Source organism: Chiloscyllium plagiosum, unplaced genomic scaffold, assembly GCF_037043375.1.
Source record: "Chiloscyllium plagiosum isolate Xiang-an unplaced genomic scaffold, Cpla_swu_hap1 HiC_scaffold_20, whole genome shotgun sequence".
Lineage (NCBI taxonomy): Eukaryota > Metazoa > Chordata > Chondrichthyes > Orectolobiformes > Hemiscylliidae > Chiloscyllium > Chiloscyllium plagiosum.
The window spans coordinates 15569150-15591634 of NW_028270158.1; the positions used below are offsets into that span (position 1 = coordinate 15569150).

The 22485-nt window shown below is 43.3% G+C and overlaps 1 long non-coding RNA gene across 1 annotated transcript; it reads right to left on the minus strand.

Moving 5' to 3' along the window:
• Positions 1-18346: 18346 nt before the first annotated feature.
• LOC148146573 (uncharacterized) lies at positions 18347-21578 on the minus strand. Its single transcript, XR_015760619.1, has 2 exons — positions 21252-21578; positions 18347-18945 (listed from the first exon to the last, which is right to left on the minus strand). It is a non-coding gene; the product is annotated as an uncharacterized LOC148146573 (long non-coding RNA).
• Between the last annotated feature and the right edge of the window lie 907 nt (positions 21579-22485).

Sequence of the window (22485 nt, forward strand, 5' to 3'; positions counted from 1 at the left end):
GACTTGGCTCACTTGTGGCTTCCATTCTGAAAGCCATAAACTCCAGCGATCCCGTTTCTTTCTCTCTCTCTCTCAAAAGCATTTACTGAGACTGAGGTTTTTGACACCTGTGTCTTCCTCCGAGTGTCAATTTCTGTTCCATTACACACTGGTGAACTGCCTTAACACATTTCAGTACACTAAGATGCTATGTAAGTGAAGGTTGTTGATGTCCGGGTTGTTCATTTATTGTGCTGAGCTCTTTCTATTCCCAGTCGCAGTGTCCTAGCTGGACTAGAAATAACCAATGAAGTAATTACGCTTTTTTTTTAACTAAAACAGCAATTGAACAAGTTGCTCAATTCTACATGCCCCAGAAATAAGGAACTATTTTTACACATTGCAAACTGATCCAGCCTTGACATGAATCATTTTGACCAACTTGCTTGGAATAGTCACTGAAGTGAATTGGTAACAGATCCACTTTATTGATTGTTATTATGCCTGTGTTATGGCTTCAACCGTTTGTTCAGTGATCTGTTGTACCTGCCAAGACCACACACATTGCAGGAATACTATATAATTATTCATATCAATTTCATTAGGTTGTTTTTTAATGGATATTGAGGGCGGATGCTTTATTAAGCAAGTTAAGTAAATCTTTCATCCTCCAGTTTCCACAGTAAGTCATCTAACCACCTGAATTTTCTCCCTGTCTCTGGTTTAAACCTGGCAGTTTCTTTCTCAATGTAAATTTAACTTCTTGCTCATATTGCTACAAGACAGATTATCTGGTCGTTATCTCATGATTGTTTCTGACTGCTTGCTGTGCAGTAATTAATCCATTGACCTATGCAATGTTCTGGGGACCTGGATTCAAATCCTGTCATGGCAGATAGTGGAATTTGAATTCAATAGATAAATCTGGAATAAAAGAGTCTAATGATGATCATGAAACCATTGCTGATTTGTGAAAAAGCCCATCTGGTTCATTCATTCCCTTCAGGGAAGGAAATCTGCCATCCTCACCTAGTCCAGAGTAGACAGGCAGGAGGCTCGAAGAACACAGTGGCACAGTGGTTAGCACTGCTGCCTCACAGGGCCAGGGACCGGGGTTCAATTCCCGCCTCAGGCAACTGTCTCCCTGTGTGGAGTTTGCACATTCTCCCTGTGTCTGCATAGGTTTCCTCTGGGTGTGTTGGTTTCCTCCCACAGTCCAAAAATGTGCAGATTAGGTGAATTGGCCATACTAAATTGCTCATAGTGTTCAGGGATGTGTCAGATAGATGCATTCGTCAGAGGTCAGTTTAGAGTTAAATTTACATTGAGAAAGAAACTGCCAGGTTTAAACCAGAGACACGGAGAAAATTCAGGTGGTTCGATGACTTACTGTGGAAGCTGGAGGATGAAAGGTTTACTTAACTTGCTTAATAAAGCATCCGCCCTCAATATCCATTAAAAAAACTAATGAAATTGTTATGAATAATTATATAGTATTCCTGCACTCTGTGTGGTCTTGGCAGATACAACAGATCACTTTGAACAAACGGTTGAAGCCATAACACAGGCATCAAAACAATCAATAAAGTGGATCTGTTACCAATTCACTTCAGTGAATAGTGTTAGGAGAAAGGGTCTGGGTTGCGCGTCGGTGTGGACTTGTTGGGCCGAAGGGCCTGCTTCCACACTATAAGTAATCTAATCACAGCAAGCCAGGCAGCATCAGAAGGTGGAGAAGTCGATATTTTGGGTGTAGCCCTTCTTCAGCACTGTCTCTAATCCTCGCCCAGCCTCGTTTATATGTGAGAATCAACTAGGTACTGCAATTGCAGGAGATTAGAGTCAAGATTAGAGTGGTGTTGGAAAAGCACAGCAGGTCAGGCAGCATCTGAGGAGCAGGGAAATCGATGTTTTGGGCAAAAATTCCTGATGAAGGGCTTTTGCCCGAAGCATCAATTTTCCTGCTCTGTAGATGCTGCTTGACCTGCTGTGCTTTTCTAGCACCACACTAATCTTGGTTTATATGTGACTCAGACCCACAGTGGTTGGCTCTTAACTGCCCTCTGGGCAATGACGGATGGGCAATAAATTCTGGCCTAGCCAATGACACCCACACCCCATGAAGGTTAAAAAAAAACCTGGATCCCACATTTCCAACAGTGACGATACTTCAAGATGAATTTAGTGCCAAGAGAGATATGCAGAAATAATGGGTCTCAAGCAAGACATCTGTAACCGGACACATAGTGAATGAACAAAACCACATCGTAACAAAACCGCAACTGGGCTGAAGCAATGGCTCAGAAATCAGATTGCACACAGTTTCAGAAGGAATGGTCCAAAAAGTGAATGGTGGTGATCCTATTCTGGGAGAGCATCACAGACCAAATTGCTCAGAGCACCATGGAATTGGCTGAAGTGAACTGTTTTTTTCCTCCCTGTGCCATGGCGATGGATTTTATGGTTTCTGGCTAGAGGAGAGTAGGGGAGTGTTGCCCTGTTACTCTTCTTCAGCATCTTGAATCAAGAGTCAAGTCAGTCGCCTGGTGGGTTGGTGGCAATGTTTTGTTGGGAAGCTCACCTTTGCCACCCAGTTAGCTATTGAGGTTGCACTGTCAGGCGGGAGAGGGGTTTCGGCTGTGAGCTGGAGAACAATGCTAATTTCCAGAAGCCCTCCCTTGTCCTACTCAATCCTTCTTTGTTACAGCAAGCGAACAAACAGTGAATGAATGAAATCCACCGAGGTCTAAATGTTGCTGCTACAGTCCCATTTTCAGGCCTTTTATCTTGTCCATCCTTGAGTCCCCTCCTCATATCTGGTGTAAATCTCCACTCAATGTTTTCTCACTGCAAAGTAGAGTGGGCAACACAAAATTGCAGTCAGCTGCAATGCAAGCTCAGTTCCTTTTTTTTGTGTGGGCGTTGGTGGGCAAGCTGCCAAGGTTGGCGTCCTCTGTAATATCAGAGCCTGGAGCATTGACAAGGCATTGCCAGGCCACATACTGCCCACCAGTCGAAAACGAGACATCTAATGGTCTGAATATCAGGCCAGGAAGAACAGGAGTGGTCCATCTGGCTCTATGTTGAAACTGTGTGGGCGACTGCAGACCAACTGATCCTACCAGCTGCTTCTAATATCCCAGCCAATGACCCTTCCTTGGAACTGATGTCTCTCAGTTTGGTTCCAAACCAATCTCCAATGTTTCCCTTTACGCTTTAATAAGTTTGGCACCCTGAAGCAAATGGATGGAATATTCATAATAGGAGGAGGGAAAACTCTCTGACTCACATTGAAAACAAAACGACATTAATTCCGTCACAAATAATTCTCTGGTTTATGAGTTGCCTTTGACCCAGATGGACATTATTTGCCACACGCCACCCATAAGAAATGAGGAGATCTCGTTGAGATCTTCTTGCATGGACTGAACTCTCCCAGCACTGAGATGATGCAATTCTCTGCTGTTCTCCAGTTAGACAGGCCATAGTTCTTTATTGAGCTCTCCAGCACCCATTGCCTCACAAAACAGTTCAGAAAAGTGAATGATGATTGGTATTCAAGTGGGTTGGAATGGTCAGGGATATCATACTGGTTGTTGGCAGATGGTGTGACAGCCATCTTAAGATGACTTAGAACCTTACTAATCCACTCATGTTGCATAATCAGAGAGATGCGCACAGATGAGATTGCTATCCTGAGGTTATATTGGCACAACAACAGCAGTTTGCATTTATATAGTGCCCTTAGTATTACAAACAAAATCCCAAAATGCCCTCACATGAATGTTCTAAACCAAACGTTGGATGCCAAGCTGCATGAGGTGGTGTTAGGTCTGGTAGCCAAAAAGCATGGTCTAAGAGAAAAGTTTTAAAGAAAGACAATTTGGAGAGACAGGAAGGAGTTTATGAAAGGTATTTTAGAACCTTGGACCCTAGATAGCTGAAGGCACCAGGAATGGAGTGATTAATATCAGAATGCTGCCTCACAGCACCAAAGACCCAGGTTCAATTCCTCCCTCGGGCAGCAAAATGTAGAGTTTGCACATTCTCCATGTGTCTGAGTGGGTTTCCTCCAGGTACTCTGGTTTCCTCCCACATTCCAAAGAGGGGCAGGTTAGGTGGTTGCATGTAGTGTCCAGGGATGTGCAGGCTCGGTGGATTAGTCACAGGAAATGCAAGGTTAGAGGGATAGAATAGGGGGGTGTTTCTGGGTGGGATGCTGTTCAGAGGGGTGGTGTGGACTCGATGGCTGAAATGGCCTGCATCCACACTGTAGGGATTCTCTGGGTTGTCTATGCTTGAAAGACTGGAATTAAAGGAGCCAAGACATGTTGGAGGATTGTGAGGCTGAAGATGATTACAGAGCTATGATTTGGAGATGCCGGTGTTGGACTGGGGTGTACAAAGTTAAAAATCACACAGCACCAGGTCATAGTCCAACAGGTTTAATTGGAAGCACTAGCTTTCGGAGCGACGCTCCTTCATCAGGTGGTTCCAAATAAATCTGTTGGACTGTAACCTGGTGTATTGTGATTACAGAGCTAAGCGGGGAGGCAATGGAGGGATTTAGAAACAAAAAGGTGAGAATGCTGAAAATTAACACACTTCAATACCCGGAGCCAGAGTAAGGGAGCAGGGTGGTAGGTGAACAGGACTTGGAGGGTATGAGCAGCAATGGTGTACATAACTTCAACCTTATGGAGGATTGAATGTTGGTGACCAGCCAGGAGAGCTTTAGATTGCCAAATCATGTAAACTAAAATGTTGTTGGGTCTTAATTACAATTAGCTCTCTAATATGTTATCATGCTGCCATAAGAGACTCGGAGATCACTGAAACATTGAAGCATGGCTAAACTGTAGTGAGGTTTTATCTTTAACACTCTTAGAGCAGAGTATCATCACACAGACAGCACATTGAGAATTCAATTTGCAGGCCCTGGATTTAAAGCAGGAGAAAGTGCGGACTGCAGATGCTGGAGATCAGAGTTGAAAAGTGTGCCGCCGGAAAAGCACAGCAGGTCAGGCAACATCCGAGGAGCTGGAGAATCAACGTTTTGGGCATAAGCCCTTCATCAAGAATTTGGGGGGAGGTGGTGGAATGGTGTTGAGAGATAAATAGGAGAGGGGTGGGGCTGGTGTTGGGGGGAAGGTGGGTTGGAAGGTGATAGGTAGATGCAGGTGGGGTTGGAGCAGAGGGTGGAGCTGATAGGTTGGAAGGAAGATGGACAGGTAGGACAGTTCAAGAAGGCGGTGCCAAGTTGGAGGGTTGGATCTTGGATGAGGTGGGGGGAGGGGAGATGAGGAAACTAGTGAAATTGATGTTGATGCCATGTGGTTGGAGGGTCTCAAGACAGAAGATGAGGTGTTCTTCCTCCAGGTGTCAGGTGGCTAGGAGTTTGCAGTGGAGGAGACTGTGGACTTGCGTGCCCTTCATGGAGTGAGAGGTGTAGTTGAAGTCCTCAGTCACAGGACAGTGGGGTTGTTTGATGCGTGTGTCCCGGAGATGTTCTCTGAAATATTCCGCAAGTTGGCGTCCTGTCTCCTCAATGTAGGGGAGACCACATCGAGAGCAACAGACACAGTAGATGGAGGAATGGATTTAAAGCATCCTCACCTGTAGACACTCTTCTTGCAGTCTCTTTATCTAGACCTCCCTGATGTTTGCAAATGTTTGAGCGACGCATGATCTGGTGCTTGTGAAGTCTGGCACCTTTATAAAGCTCATTTCTATCTCCTTTATGTTTATACTGCTGATGTTGCAAACTGATGTGAGTATAACTGCAGTCCATTTAGTTCCAGATTAATTCTCTTAATCCCAGTGGATTTTATTTACTGATTGAGATCAAGATTGAGGGCAACAGTTTCATGAAATCATAAGAAATCAGGAGCAGCCCCTCAAGTGTGTTTCGTTGTTCAATAAATAGTGATTGATCTAACTGTGGACTTCATTTCACGTTCCCGTCTTATCTCTGAGGAAGGCAGTGCCTAAGATTAATGACCCTCTAAGAGCCGAAATTCTCCCATCTCCATTAATTGGCTGTCTGCCTATTCTGAAACTGATTTGGAGGAGCCGGTGTTGGACTGGGTTAGACAAAGTTAAAAATCACACAACACTAGGTTAAAGTCCAACTGGTTTATTTGGAGCTTCGAAATTTGGATTCCACCACTTTCCTTCAGATGATGCAATCATCTTCATGACTAGAGGCATTAATGCCTCCAAATGAACCTGTTGGACTATAACCTGGTATTGTGTGATTTTTAACTTTATTCTGAAATTGTTCTTGATTATTCCATATTCCCTGAACATCTACTCGTCAAGGTCATCAGAATTTTACACATTTGAATAAAATCCTGTCTCCTTCTTCCTATCAAAATTAACCCATGATTTGATTTGATTTATTATTGTCACATGTACTGAGATACAGTAAAAAGTATTGTTTTGCATGCTAATCTGACAAATCATACTTTAGTACATCAGGGTAATACTATAGAATACAGTATTACAGGTACACAGAGAGTGTAGAGAAAGATCAACTCTAATATATGAGAGATCCATTCATAAGTCTGATAACAGTGGGCAAGAAGCTGTTCTTAAATCTTGTTGGTCCATGTTTTCAAACATTGCATTTCCTGCCTGACAGAAGAGGGTGGAAGAGAGTATAACTGGAGTGGGGAGGAGTCTTTGATTATGTTGGCTGCTTTCCCAAGGCAGCAGGAAGTGTAGAAAGAGTCAATGAAAGGAAGGCTGGGTTGTGTGATGGACTGGGCTGCACTCACAACTTTGGAATTGCTTGCGGTCTTGGACAGAGCAGCTACCGTTTCAAGTCATGATGCATCGGGATAGGATGGTTTCAATGGTGCATCTAGAAAAATTAGTAAGAGTCATTGTGGACATGCTGAATTTCCTTCGCCTTTAGAGGAAGCAGAGGCATTGGGGTGCTTTCTTGACTGTGGTGTTGATGTGGATGGATGTTAGTGATATTTACCTCTAGTAACTTGAAGCTCTTGACCACCTCCACCTCAGCACCATTGATACAGATGGGGGGGTGGTCTCTACTTGGCTTCCTGAAGTCACTGACCAGGTCCTTCATTTTGCTGACACTGAGGTAGAAATTGAACCCTCATTTGAGTTGACTCAAATGTATGAGTATATCTCCTTAAATAAGCAATGCACAGCTCGCCACATGTTGTCTCACCAAGGCATTGCACTTTTGCAGGGAGGGTGTCCCTACTCTTCTATCCATTCAATCTGCCTTCCTAATTGCTACTGTATCTGTAAGCTTGTGTGATTCTTGTACACACTCAAATCTCCCTTCTATCGTTTCTTTCCTTTTAAAAATACATACTGAAGGCTGAGACTAGCCATGTCCTCCCCCAGCATGAACAGAGTATAAAATACGAGTAAAAAGAATCTTAAGAGAAAATCTTCCTATAGGCCTGTACTGAGGATGACATAAGGAATGGGAAACCAGAGCTGTGAGGGAAAATTTAAGCTATTGAGACTCCCAGTGGAGTTGTGAAGGTAAACTCGAGATTTAGTTGACGTTAGGACCATTTGGTCAATTGGAAGGGACTATCAATTTAAAGTTGTCAGTGCAGGGCAGGAGAGAAGGTGAAAGAAAATCTCTTTATGCAAAGAGCATCTTGATGATTGTGCAGAGACCATTGTAACTTTTACAGAAGAATTTAATAAACCTTTGAAGCTGAGGACAATACAAGGCTACAAAGCATGGAATTAACTTCTATGCACCACTCCTCAGGAAGGATACATTAGCTTTGAAGGTTGCACAGTGAAGTTCCTACAGAATGTTACCAGGGTTTAAAGGATTAAATAATAAACACAGGTAGCATTAATAATGTTTGTATTCCCTTGTGTGGTGAGGATTAAAGAGTGATATAGTTGAATAGTTTAAGATGATTGTATCATCTGAAGAGAAGTGGTGGAATCCCCATTTTTCCACTGTCCTCATCTCTCAGTTGACTGCAACAAGATATTTCTTGCTAGGTGGACTGTTTTAAATGCTTTGAGTGTTGTACCTTTCAAACATTAGACACAAATAGACAAGTTAAGTTTAAATCAAAAGGAAGAATGAATATTTATTTACACCATTTCCAAAATGTGAAAGCAATGAAACACTCATTCTTTCAAACCTGCAGATAAATCAGGAAAGATGGGTTTGAGGGAAGACACATGCACATAGATAACGAAAGGAATAACAAATAACAAATTCCATGTCCTTAGTCAGTCCTTTCAAACCAAAACATTGCAGCTCTGAAAAGTTTCTCTGTCTTGGTACTTTGAAGATAAATGGAGGTTTTCATAAGATGTTGGGATCAAGTTTCTTCATAGAAGAAATGAATAACTTTGCAGGTGAAAGCAAATTACCTCCGTTGTTCATTGCTTGAATTTGATTATGGAAGGTTTCTCTCTTCTTCAACAAACAAAAAGAAAAATGGCTGGAGAAACTCAGCAGGTCTGGCAGCATCTGTGGACAGAAAGCAAAGTTAATGTATCAAGTTCAGTGCCCTTTCTTCAGAACAGTTATCCACAGTTATTATTGTTTCATAGGAACATAGGAACAGGGAGTCGGCCATTCAGCCCCTTGAGTCTATTTTGCTATTATTATGGACTAGGGCAGACCACCCAGAACATTCTTAAGCAGGCAGCCCAGACCGTAATTTTGCAATTTGTTTCAGTAAGTGTACAGTGACAATTGCCCAGAGTGAGGGAGCTAGGTTGACTACCAGGTTTTAAAACAGCCAAAAATTTATTCACAAGGTTACACAATGAAACACAAAGAACAGAATAAAGAATCCCTACAGAACTCAATCTATCCAAACTAGTCATGATTTGGAGATACCAGTGTTGGACTGGGATGTACAGAGTTAAAAATGACACAACACCAGGTTATAGTCCAACAGGTTTATTTGGAAGCACTCGCTTTTGGAGCACCTTCATTACAACCACCTGATGAAGGAGCAGTGCTCCGAAATCTAGTGCTTCCAAATAAACCTGTTGGACTATAACCTGGCGTTGTGTCAGTTTTAACTTTATCCAAACTGGACTTAATTATGCTTTTCTGAATATACACAACAGTCCCAATAAACAAACCCCCTTAAAAACACAGTTAAAAAATGGAACTGATGCTTACAGGTTGAAGTTAGAAGAGCAGAAAGAGAGAGAGTTTCCACAGAGCTCACTATTGAACTCCAAACTAGTTCTGGATTGAACTTCTCAGCTAGAGAGCTGACCACTCCCAGTTCATTATACAGGGCACTTCTGAAACATGACCACTTTGGCCTGAAGTCTCATCTGTTTACATATAAACAAAAGGCCTCCCAGAATCCTTTTCATCTCTGTATCAAATCAGACTGATCGGACCCCGGCCTGGTTTATGACCCCTCTGATCTCCAGCATCTGCAGTCCTCAAATGTGGGTGGCACGGTGGCACAGTGGTTAGCACTGCTGCCTCACAGCGCCAGAGACCCGGATTCAATTCCTGCCTCAGGCGACTGACTGTGTGGAGTTTGCATGTTCTCCCCGTGTCTGCGTGGGTTTCCTCCGGGTGCTCCGGTTTCCTCCCACAGTCCAACAGATGTGCAGGTCGGATGAATTGGCCGTGCTAAATTGCCCATAGTGTTAGGTAAGGGGTAAATGTAGGGGTATGGGTGGGTTATGCTTCGGCGGGTCAGTGTGGACTTGTTGGGCCGAAGGGCCTGTTTCCACACTGTAAGTAATCTAATCTAATCTCACTTTCCCCAGAGTCGCCTTCAGAAAAGGAATAGATTTTAGAAAAAAAGGGACCAGCTTTATGACACTATTCAATGAGATCATGGTTGATCTGTGGTCTAACTCCATATGCCTGCATTTGGCCCATACCCCTTATACATTTGCTTACCAAAACGTGTCTATCTCAGATTTAAAATTAACAACTGATTCAGCATCCGTTATTTGTAGAAGAGAGTTCCCAACATCTCCCACCCTTTGTGTGTAGAAATGCTTCCTAACATCTCTCCTGAACAGTCTGACCCCAATTCTCAGACAATGCCCACTTGTTGCCGAATCCCCAACCAGTGGAAATAGTTTACCTATCCTGTTTTGTATTGTTAAAATTATCAAGACTTGATCAGATTACCTTTTAACCTTCTAAATTCTAGAGAAAACAGGTATAATGTTTACAATCTCTCCTCATAACATAAACCTGAAGTCCAGCCTTTCCAGCTAGAGTGGGGTTTGGCCTCTCTGCCCAGAGTAGGCTCAGATTGACTTGTCCTGATCTGACTTTGGAAAAATGAGAATTTGCTGTTGCAAGAGAGGTATTGATCAGAATCAGTGCTTCCATTGGTCACACGAATGATTTGGTGTTATAAACTATCGCCAACAAAAATCAGAGAATCCCTACATTGTGGAAGAAAGCCGTTCAGTCCATCAAGTCCACACTGCCTCTCTGAAGAGCATCTCACCCAAACCATCAGGGAGAAGATACAGAAGCAGGTTCAGGAACAGCTTCTTCCCTGCCATTATTAGGTGATGAATGGACTTTCTAACTTCAAATAATGCCGATCTTGCGCTCACCTACATCCTGTGCAGCATAACCAGTACACCTTACTCTGTCTAAGTTTGCTTTCAGTCTGTGATTTGTATGTCCTTGCTTACTATGATCTGCCTGCACTGCTCACAAGCAAAGCTTTTCACTGTACAGTACTTAGGTACACATGACAAGAAATCAAATCTTGAGACACTATGGACAATTTAGCATGACTAGTCCATCTAACTTGCACATCGTTGGACTATGGAAGGAAACCCACACAGACACAGGGAGAATGTGCAACTCCACACAGACAGTTGCCTGAGGCTGGAATGGGACACAGGTCCCTGGTTAAAAGCTTTGACAAAGGGTCAGTTCGACTTGAAACATCAGCTCTTTTCTCTCCTGACAGATGCTGCCAGACCTGCTGAGATTTTCCAGCATTTTCTCTTTTGGTCACAGGTCCCTGGTGCTGTGAGGCAACAGTGCTAACCACTATGCCGCCCTGGGGACTGAAATGCCACCATTCACACCCTTGTTGCAGTGAAGTAATTTCTCCACACCTCTCTTTGTTCAGTTTTTAGTTTGCGGACACAGGAGAAGAACATATACAAGTAATTGTGAATCAGTTTAGTGTAATCAAAATACTACAAACGTTACAGAAACAGGAATAGGGCAGTGAATCCCTTGGATTTGTACAATGGGTGACAATTGCATTTGAGTTTCTCTAAGAATCCAGACAATACGAACTGTAAATTCCTCAATTGACCTTGCATAATGAATATTGCTGTATCTTAAGTCACAATCACCTTCTACCTGCACCTAGCTATCACCATTCCACCCTAGCCCTAACCCCCCTCCCCTATTCATTTCTCAGCCCCCTTCACCCTTCCCAGTCTTGATGAAAGGTTATGCCTGAAACGTCAACTCTCTTGCTCCTCGGATACTGCCTGACCTGCTGTGCTTTTTCCAAAGCCACACTTTCTCAAAATTGTCCATATGCCCATGCTGTTTTTTTAAGGTAAGTTAGAATGTTCATTGTCATCATGCATTCACAGGCATGAGAGTGAAGTGATTAAAGGATTTGTTAGGGTAGACAGAGAGCCAATTCTTTCTCTGGAATGCCGACTGGATGGACATAACCTTCAAATTAGAGGTGTCTGTTTTGAGTTGACACCAAGAAGCACAAGCAGCTATAGAAATCTGGGAAACGCCTCCCCAAATAAGTGCGGGGTCTGCAGGAGGGGAGGTCAATTGAGAAATCCAAAACCGAGATTGACTGATATCTCTTGGGTCAGGGTATGAAGGAATATGGAGCCAAGGTAAATGGAGTTAAGATCCTATCAACAGGTAAAGTTATCATAGTCCCAGAGTGCTGCCTAAGGGTTGGTGACTCTCAGGTTAACCCCACTACCACCTTGTCTCCCTCTCTCTCTCTCTCTCTCTGTCTGATTTGATGTATTATCACATGTGCCTATATACAGTGAAAAGTTTTGTTTATGAGCATTACAGGCAGATCATAATAAGCAAGGACATACTGATCTTAGGGTCAAAAATAAATCTTGGACAGAAGCATACTGATTACCTCACACAACGCGTGCGCTAGGCAAGATCAACATTAACAAGATCAGCATGATTTGAAGTTAGTGAATTCATTCATCAGTCTGATAATGGTAGGGAAGAAGCTGTTCTTGAACCTGCTGGTGTGTGCATTCAAGCTTCAGTATCTTCTCGAAAAGTGTGGTGCTAGAAAATCACAGCAGGTCAGGCAGCTTCCGAGGAGTAGGAGGGTCGACACTTCACACATAAGCCCTTCATTAGGAATGTGGGGAAGCTGTGGGGTCTGGGGAGGGAGCTGAGAGTTAAATCGAAGGGTGAGGTTGGGGCTGGGGGAAGGCGATAGGTCGATGCAGGTGGGGGGAGACAGTGATAGGTCGGAGAGGACAGTGGAGTGGATAGATGGGACAGAAGATAGACAGGTAGGACAGTTCAAGAGGGCGGTGCTGTGTTGGAGGGTTGGTTCTGGGATGAGGTGGGGGCAGGGGAGAAAAGGAAACTGGTCAAATCAACATTGATGTCGTGTGGTTGGAGGGCCCCAAGGCAGAAGATGAGGCGTTCTTCCTCCAGGCGTTCTTCTGCTTCTTCTTGATGAAGGGCTTTTGCCCAAAACATCGATTTTCTTGCTCCTCGGATGCTGCCTGACCTGCTGTGCTTTTCCAGCGCCACACTCTCGACTCTGATCTCCAGCATCTGCAGTCCTCACTTTCACCTAGTTCTTCCTCCAGGCGTCAGGGGGGTTGGATTTGGCGTTGGAGAAGGCCCAGGTCTTGTATAACCTGGGCAGATTGGGAGATGGGGGGGTTGAAATGGTGGGTGGGGTTGTTTGGTGCGTGTGTCCCAGAGATGTTCCCTGAAATGTTCCGTGAGTTGGCGTCCTGTCTCCTCAATATAGAGGAGATTACATTGACAGTAATGGACACAGTAGATAAAGTATTTGGATGTGCAGGAAAATCTCTGCTGATGTGAAAAGATCCTTAGGAGCCTTGGACGGAGGTGAGGGGGGAGGTGTGGGTGTATGGTGCCAAATTTTGGAATGTTTCAGGGAACATCTCTGGGACACACACACCAAACAAACCCACTGCCCTGTAGCTGACCACTTCAGTTCTCCCTCCCTCTCTGCCAAGGACATGCAAGTCCTGGGCCTACTCCACCATCAAATCCAAGCTACTTGATGACTGGACCTGTCCTACCAGTCCATCTTCCTTTCGATCTATGAGCTCCACCATCCCGTCTAAGCCATCATTATCACACGTGCCACCTTCATCTACCTATCACCTTCCCGCCTACCTTCCCGTCAACCCCACCCCTAACCCCTCCCCTACCCCTATTTATCTCTCATCCCCCTTTCCCCTCCCCATATTCCTGATGAAGGGCTTATGCCCAAAACTGGGAGAAAGTGAGCACTGCAGAATAGAGTCGAAGAGTGTGGTGCTGGAAAAGCACAGCAGGTCAAGCAGCATCCGAGGAGCAGGAGAATCAACATTTCGAGCATAACCTCCTAATTCCTGATGAAGAGCTTCTGCTCGAAGCGTCGAGCTCCTGTTCCTCAGATGCTGCCTGACCTGCTATGCTTTTCCAGCACCGCATTCTTCGACTTATGTCCAAAACGTCGACTCTCCTGGTCTTCAGATGCTGCCTGATCTGCTGTGTTTTTCCAGTGCCGCACTTTTCGACTCTGATCTCCAACATCTTCAGCCCTCAATTTCTTCAGTGCTTTCTGCCTGACGGCTTAGGTTAGGGGAGTTCATTGAAAAGGGTGAAATGGCACAGCGTTTCATGCTGTCTTTAGCCAGTCCAGGAGTTGAACCCATGCTGTTGGTGTTATTCAGCATTGCAAAGCAGGACTGGGCTAATGGAGCAGTTGAATGAGTTCAAGGAGGTAAAAACAATGACTGCAGATGCTGGAAACCAGAGTTTAGATTAGAGTGGTGGTGGAAAAGCACAGCAGTTCAGGCAGCATCCGAGGAGCAGTAAAATCAACGTTTCGGGCAAAAGCCCTTCATCAGGAATACAGGGAGTTGATCATCATTGTCATTGATGGGCCTATTCCTGTTTTCCGTACCATTTTGATTTAACTAAACTGATTCACAATTACTTGTGCATCACCATAGGAAATGACATCACCAACCCAAAGAAACCCAAATATATAAATATAAAGCAGGAATAATGGTCCCCCCCTCCCCCAGAGGCCCACTGAAGATGCTATCCAGTAGGGCGACGAAACGTCTGGAAATGAATCTTCCAGCTCAGGGAGCAAACCTACATTCAGAACCTCAAGCTGAGCTACAAATCTTCTCAAAACTTGCTACTTGTGCATTTTCCACTCATGATCAACCCAATAATTTAATCTCAGCATGGCTGTGCAGAGAAGGTGCCCAATAGGAGAAGTCAAATGACATCTTTGTTAATGAGAAAAACGTTAAAATAATTAAGCTGCCATTCGAATCACAAATATTAGATTAAATTGAAGTGAAATCTGTGTATTTGCAGCCCCCATTTGTAATGTTTTAAGTTAGGATATCAACAAATAATGCTCATGCCTTTGAGAGTAGTAATAGGTCAGATAGGCCACCAAAGGGAGTAATTCATGTTGTGTTTTTCAGTGCTGTGTCTGACTCGGGTTACACTGAGAGCAGAGCCACATGACTCAGGAAGATTCCAGATTTTATTCTTGTCCTAGTGAGTTACCTGATCCCAGTTGATGTGACAATTGGCTTTAGTGGCCTACTCACAGGAAAGTGTTAACTCCTGGTGACTGTCTGAAATTTGCACTTCTTCACAATCACTGTAAATTTATTCGCAGTGAGGATACTACCAACTGTAATGATTGGATGATCTTTTAAATGTATTTATTCCTAGAATGTGGGCATCACTCTCTACGAAAACATTTATTGCCCATTCCCACTTGCCCTTAGAGAAACTAGTAGTGAACTGCTTTCTCCGGCTATCTTGGTCCATGTGGGCTAGACAAACCCACAGGAACAGGAAGGAAGTTCCAGGGTTTTGACCCAGTGATAATGAAGGAACAATGATATGTTGCAGGTCAAGATGGTGTCTGTGACTTGAAGGGGATATTGATCCAGCTGCCCATTAATACACCTCTCCTGATCATTTTGATTTGATAGCAGCTGCTTACAGCTGAAATGATCCCCTTCACTAACTCCTTATCTGTCAAAAATAGAAATGCTTTGAAAGACTGGGTTCGAATCCATTGACAATCTTTCTTAAAATGTCAGCTTGCCATTTTCTTTTGAGTATTCACGAATCTGACGTGTGTCCAGTGGGATGTGAATCAATATTAACCAATGCTGCATTTAATCCCTGAATCTAAGATGTAACAGTCCTGCTCTTCTCAAAACCTTCTCAACAACCTAGTTTTTAAAAAGATCAAGTAATATTTCTGGAAAAAAGTGGTTTATTCTACATTCAGACAGGACTTGTAGTTCAAATGTTGAAATTTCACAAAGACTCAAATACATTGCAGCATTAACTTTGGTCAGAACTGCCCATTGGTCAAATTTAAAAGCATGTCTGTAATTTTGTGATCAGCTGCCTCATCTTTTGATCACAACTCATTTCAGGTTATCAGAAGACCTGGTAAAACGTGACTGCAGAACCAGTTGGAACTGTCAGTGGCTGCTGCTTTTTGAAGATTTGCAGTGAGGCTTCGTACTATTTTTACATTGTTTTCACACTTCACTGTCTCAGTGGTCGCATACAGCTGCCAGTACAAAGCCTGTCTTTCCAATGCCTGTTATAATGTGCAATCAGCAAAGCAAGAGAAACTGCTGTGAAGGTGACACGTTTGTTATAATCTTTAAATTAATGGACCACTGTAATTGGGAACTTCCTGCTCGCCGTCGTGAATATCCTGACAGGTACAGCTGAGCAGACAATCTGTTAACAACATGGTGGCAGGTTCCTAATGTCACACAACCTTCTCAATAAGTCGTTTTAGAGTATTTGGACTGGCAGCATTTATTAACATGGAAAGTATCGCGAAGTAAAAACCCCTTTAAAAGAGAATTGCAACAGTCAGGCAGACCAATCTCTTGCCAGATAGTGTGGTTGTTATTGGTGATGACTAAGTGGTGGCTGCTGCAGTGGTTCATGGTTGTGGTAGGCCCGGAACAAGGACTCCTAGTGATTTCGGCAAGGCTGCACAGTGGACCCAGATTGGGACTCCTGACAATGTTGGCAAGACAGCAATAGTGGAGCTGAGTGTCCATGGGTCATTGGCTAAACCTAAAATGGGGATTCATTGCGGCCTAGTAGACCTTATGAAAATCTGGAACCATGCTTGACTGTCGATTTGAATATTATTTCTTATTTTTCTGACTCCATATTTTTCTGTCAATTGAAAAATGATTTCCTTTTATTCATTTTGTAATCCAAAATGGTGCTAGATTGTGACGGCGAAACCTGTTTCACTGTATTTTCAAAAACAGTGTGACCATTTATTAAGACATCAACATACCAACAATGACGTAAATCATTCACATACAAGTCCTTGTTTTCAGAGAAGTAGCTAAGTCCACATTTCCAGTTGAAGTTGAGTTGAAGCACGCTTGTTTTCATTTAATTTCCCTCAATTCTCAGAGAGGTCATCAATTTTGCTTCCTTTTTGGAAGATTGGACATCTCGAGCAGAGAGAGAGTTTGCTTCAGAGAGAGAGTGTGACAGCTATTTCCATTTGTCCTCTTGCTCTGAGATAGCAAACTTGTAGTTTTGAGGCTCCCCCTCAACAACCAGCATGTTGCAACAGTTTGATGGGTGATTTAGATATTGAATGGGCCTGGGAACTTATTACCATTAGCTCCAAGTTGGATACTGGGGCACTATCGAAACATGCTCAGTAGTAGTTATTGTAGCTCAACATGTTGAGGCATTTTCAATGTTTGGTATTGTTCCCACGTGCATGAGGTTATGAGGGCCATTGGTTGCGTTTTTGCTAATCCAGCAGTTCAGTGTTTTGCATTTTTGCTACCAGGCTTATATGGATGGTCAATTTGTTCCAGTTCTTGTTGGAATTACTTACACAGATAGAGATATCTGATGATAAATGTGGTGGAAAGATCACAGTGACAGTGAATCATTAGTTCAAACAAATTGTGAATGTATTTGTCTGGCTGAGCACAGGGATATCCAATCATGGAAAGTGATTACAAAATGATCTCAATGGCATTGATTTTTTTAAAAAAATGTCACATCGCACTGTGACTGGAATTCCCACTTTGGACTTAATATCACAGTATTATTATCTCGCCTGTTTTGAAGAATGAGACTAGTGCCTTTATAATCCCAGTCCACATGTCAAAGCTAGGGAATACGCCAAGTTTCCCACCATTGGTTCAATTATACTCACACTTTGACATTGCTGTGCATGGAGTTCAATTTACAGAGAGATTAAAGAGAGAGTATAGCAATATTTGAACTCATTCAAACCCACAGACCTATAGTTAGTTCTTTTATCATGCAATGGTTGTGTTCTTGTGCAACACTACATAATAGAAAACCCGTGCTTTAGAAACAGTGCTTAAAGCGTTGGCGATGTAATCGCGTTACAGCCAACATGCGTTTTAAAAGTTCACGCTTTAGCAACAGTGACCCCAATTTGTCAATCACGTTGTAGCAAATCTGTGTTAATGAAACGCGTTTTATAGCAGAACAACCTGTTATCTACAGAATTGCAAGGCAAGCTGACTATGAAGAACTGCATAAGATCCCTCTCCCCTTACTTAGGTATCATGTGTCACTCGGGCTCGACATTGTATGGCATGTGACTCCAGTCTGATGGGAAGCCGACTCAGAAAGCACTCGGTACTCCATTGAAGTTCTTCATAAATGGAAACAGACATTTCTTTGCAATGCTTGAGGGAGCAGAGCCCCACTGCCTATACTCACCCTTCTTAATAGTGTTTGTGACGACATAATCAAAATCCCCTCTTTGAAACTCACAGTCTAAAGTATATAACTTTCAGTTGTAATATGAGCATGTGATGCCAACCACTGACAAGATGTGGTTGAGTTGAGAGCTGCCACCATCCTCATTTTCTGAGTGGGTCTACAATGCCTAATTTGTCTTGTCTGGTACAGAAACTTGCTAAATAATCTAACAAGAAGAGACTTCTGTTGTAAACAAGATGCAACTTATTGCAGGATAGAAAATCAGACACAAATTATATTGATAACAATAGACATTATTACTCAGGCTATTGGGAGATCCCTCTGGGATCCCAAGGTCCTCTATCTTTCCCAAGCAGAGTCTTGATGATATTGTCAGATTAGGTGAAATTTAATGCAGTCTTCAGCATTAATCCTTTCAGAATCGTAATCATATACAGCAGAATTTCCCCCACAAGCTTTCTTCCCCATGATTAATATTTATACATTAATGCATTTAATTATGTTCATCAATGTCCTTGTTCCAAGTTTCAAATCAGTTCCAAATTTCAGTTGGCTGGAGGTTTGACTCTCTTTCCAAAATACATTCTCTTCAGACTTGGGAACTTGGTAGCTCTTTGGCTTGAGGACTGTGATCTGGAGCCTATGCGTCATTGGAGATTCTTTCATTCTTGGATGTCCTTTGTGGATCACATCATTCCTGCGGAACCAGGTAATCGGTTCATTACTTCAACAGGAAGACCCTTACCTGCTTCACTTGTCCCCGCTGAAATAGGTTATTGGCCTACAACATAATCTGCAGAACTGTAAATCTCCCAAACTATATTCACAGAAGAATGGCTGCCCTGAAGAAACAGGCTTTTTCCCTCCTTTTTTTGAGGTATCCTGGATTTCTGTGCCAGATAGTTTGTTCTTGACCATGTCTTGAATCTGCGTTACTCCCATGAAGTCTTATGCAACCCATCTTCAATCTGTGCAAATGGATGACACCAAAACTGACAGAGTTACAGATAGTGAGGAGGATTGTCAATGTATACAGTGGGATACAAATAGATTGCAGATTTGGGCAGAGAAATGGCAGGTGGAATTTAATCCTGACAAATGCGAGGTGATACATTTTGGAAGATCAAATTCAGGTGCAAATTGTACATTAAGTGGTAGAGTTTAGAACATTACAGCACAGTACAGATCCTTTGGCTCTCGATGTTGTGCCAACCTGTGAAACCAAGCTGAAGCCCATCTAACCTACACTATTCCATTATCATCCATATGTTAATCCAATGACCATTAAATGCCCTTAAAGTTGGCGACTCTACTACTGTTGCAGGCAGGTCAGTCCATGCCCCTATTCTCTGAGTAAAGAAACTACCTCCGACATCTATCCGATATCTATCACCCCTCAATTTAAAGCTATATCCCCTCATGCTAGCCATCACTATCCAAAGAAAAAGGCTCTCACCATCCAGTCTATCCAATCCTGTGGTCATCTTGTACATCTCCATTATGTCATCTCTCAACCTTCTCTCTAATGAAAACAGTCTCAAGTCCCTCAGGCTTTCCTCATAAGACGTTCCCTCCATATCAGGCAACAAACTGGCATATCTTCTCTGCACCCTTTTCAATGCTTCCACATTCTTCCTGTAATGTGATGACCAGAACTGTACACAATACTCCAACAGTGGCTGAATCAGAGTTTTGTACAGCTGCAACATGACCTCATGGCTCCAAAACTCTATCCCTCTACCAATAAAAGCTAACACACCATACACCTTCTTAACAACCCTATCAACCTGGGTGGCAACTTTCAGGGATCTATGCACATGGACACTGAAATTTCTCTGTGAATCCACACTACCAAGAATCTTACCATTAGCCCAGTACTCTGTATTCCTGTTACTCCTTCCACAGTGAATCACCTCACACTTTTCTGCATTAAACTCCATTTGCCACCTCTCACCCCAACTCTGTAGCTTATCAATGTCCCTCTGTAACCTGCAACATCCTTCCGCACTGTCCACAACTCCACCCACCTTAGTGTCATCAAATTTACTTAACCCATCCTTCTACTCCCTCATCCAGGTTATTTATAAAAATGACAAACAGCAGTGGCCTCAAAACAGATCCTTGTGGTCCCTCACTACTAACCCAACTCCAGGATAAAACTTTCCTGTCAACCACCACCCTCTGTCTTCTTACAACTAGCCAATTTCTGATCTAAAACTGCTAAATCACCCTCAATCCTATGCCTCCATATTTTGTGCAATAGCCTACCCTTTGGAACCTTATCAAACACCTTCCTGAAACCCATATGCATCACATTAACCATTTTACCCTCATCTACCCGTTTGGTCACCTTCTCAAAGAACTCAATAAGTTTTGTGAGGCACGACTTATCCTTCACAAAACCATGTTGACTATCACTAATCAACTTATTTCTTTCTAGATGATTATAAATCCTCTCTCTCATAATCCTTTCCAAGAACCAAAGTAAGGCTTACCAGTCCATAATTACCAGGGTTGTCTCTATTACTCTTCTTGAACAAGGGGATGTTTGCTATCCTCCAGTCTTCTGGCACTATTCTTGTAAACAATGACATAAAGATCAAAGCCAAAGGCTCTGCAATCTCCTCCCTAGCTTCCCAGAGAATCCTAGGATAAATTCCATCCGGCCCAGGGGGCTTATCTACTTTCACGCTTTCCAGAACTGTTAAGATCTCCTCCTTATGAACCTCAATCCCACCTAGTCTAATAGCCTGTATCTCAGTATTCTCCTTGACAACATTGTCTTTTTCCTGTGTGAATAGATTAGATTTAGATTAGATTACAGTGTGGAAACAGGCCCTTCGGCCCAACAAGTCCACACCGACCCGCCGAAGCGAAACCCACCCATACCCCTACATTTACCCCTTACCTAACACTACAGGCAATTTAGTATGGCCAATTCACCTGACCTGCACATCTTTGGACTGTGGGAGGAAACTGGAGCACCCGGAGAAAACCCACGCAGACAAGGGAGAACGTGCAAACTCCACACACAGTCGCCTGAGGCGGGAATTGAACCCTGGTCTCTGGCGCTGTGAGGCAGCAGTGCTAACCACTGCGCCACCGTGCCGCCCACTGACAAAAAATACTGACAAAAAATATTCATTTAGCGCCTCTCCTATCTCCTCGGACTCCACGCACAACTTCCCATGACTGTCCTTGACTGGCCCCAATTATTTTATCATTTTATTCCTGACATTCCTATGGAAAGCTTTAGGGTTTTCCTTGATCCTACCTGCCAAAGACGTCTCATGTCCCCTCCTGGCTCTTCTTAGCTCTCTCTTTTTAGCAGGGGGATGGGACCCCCAGTTGTAGCTCCGGAGTCCAGGAGGTTGAGAGTAGTGAGGTCAGAAATAAGGTTTCAACATCGCAGGAGTGTACCGGCAGGCAGGAAGATGGTTTGAACTGTGTCTACTTTAACTGCAGGAGCATCCGGAATGGGGTGGGTGAACTTGCAGCATGGATTGGTACCTGAGACTTCCACGTTGTGGCCATTTCGTCCTTCCTGGCTAACTTGTAAATCTCAAGCGCCCTAACTGAACCTTCGCTTCTCATCTTTACACAGGCCTCCTTCTTCCTCTTAACAAGAGGTTCAACTTCTTTTGTAAACCACGGTTCCCTCCCTCGACCACTTCCTTCCTGCCTGCCAGGTACATACTTATCAAGGACACACTGTAGCTGTTCCTTGAACAAGCTGCACATTTCAATCATGCCCATCCCCTGCAGTTTCCTTCCCCATCCTATGCATCCTAAATCTTGTCTAATCGCATCATAATTGCCTTTCCCCCAGCTATAACACTTGCCCTGCAGTTTATACCTGTCCTTTTCCATCGCTAAAGTAAATGTAACCGAATTGCAGTCATCACCAAAGTGTTCATCTACCTCCAAATCTAACACCTGGCCTGGCTCATTATTTAGTACCAAATCCAATGTGGCCTCACCTCTTGTTAGTCTATATACATACTGTGTCAGGAAACCCTCCTGCACACATTGGACAAAAACTGACCCATCTAAAATACTCGAACTATAGAATTTCCAGTCAATGTTTGGAAAGTTAAAGACTCCATAACAACTATCCTGTTACTTTCACTCCTATCCAGAATCATCTTTGCGATCCTATCCTCTACATCTTTGGAACCTTTTGGAGGCCTATAGAAAACTCCCAACAGGGTGACCTCTCCTTTCCTGTTTCTAACCTCAGTCCATACTACCTCAGCAGATGAGTCCTCATCAAACATAATTTTTGCCACTGTAATACTGTTCTTGATAAACAATGGCACACCTCCTCCTCTTTTACCACCTTCCCTGTTCTTACTGAAACATCTAAACCCCAGAACCTGCAACAACCATTCCTGTCCCTGTTCTATCCATGCCTCCGAAATTGCCACAACATCGAAGTCCCAGGTACCAACCCATGCTGCAAGTTCACCCACCCTATTCCGGATCCTCCTAGCGTTGAAGTAGACACA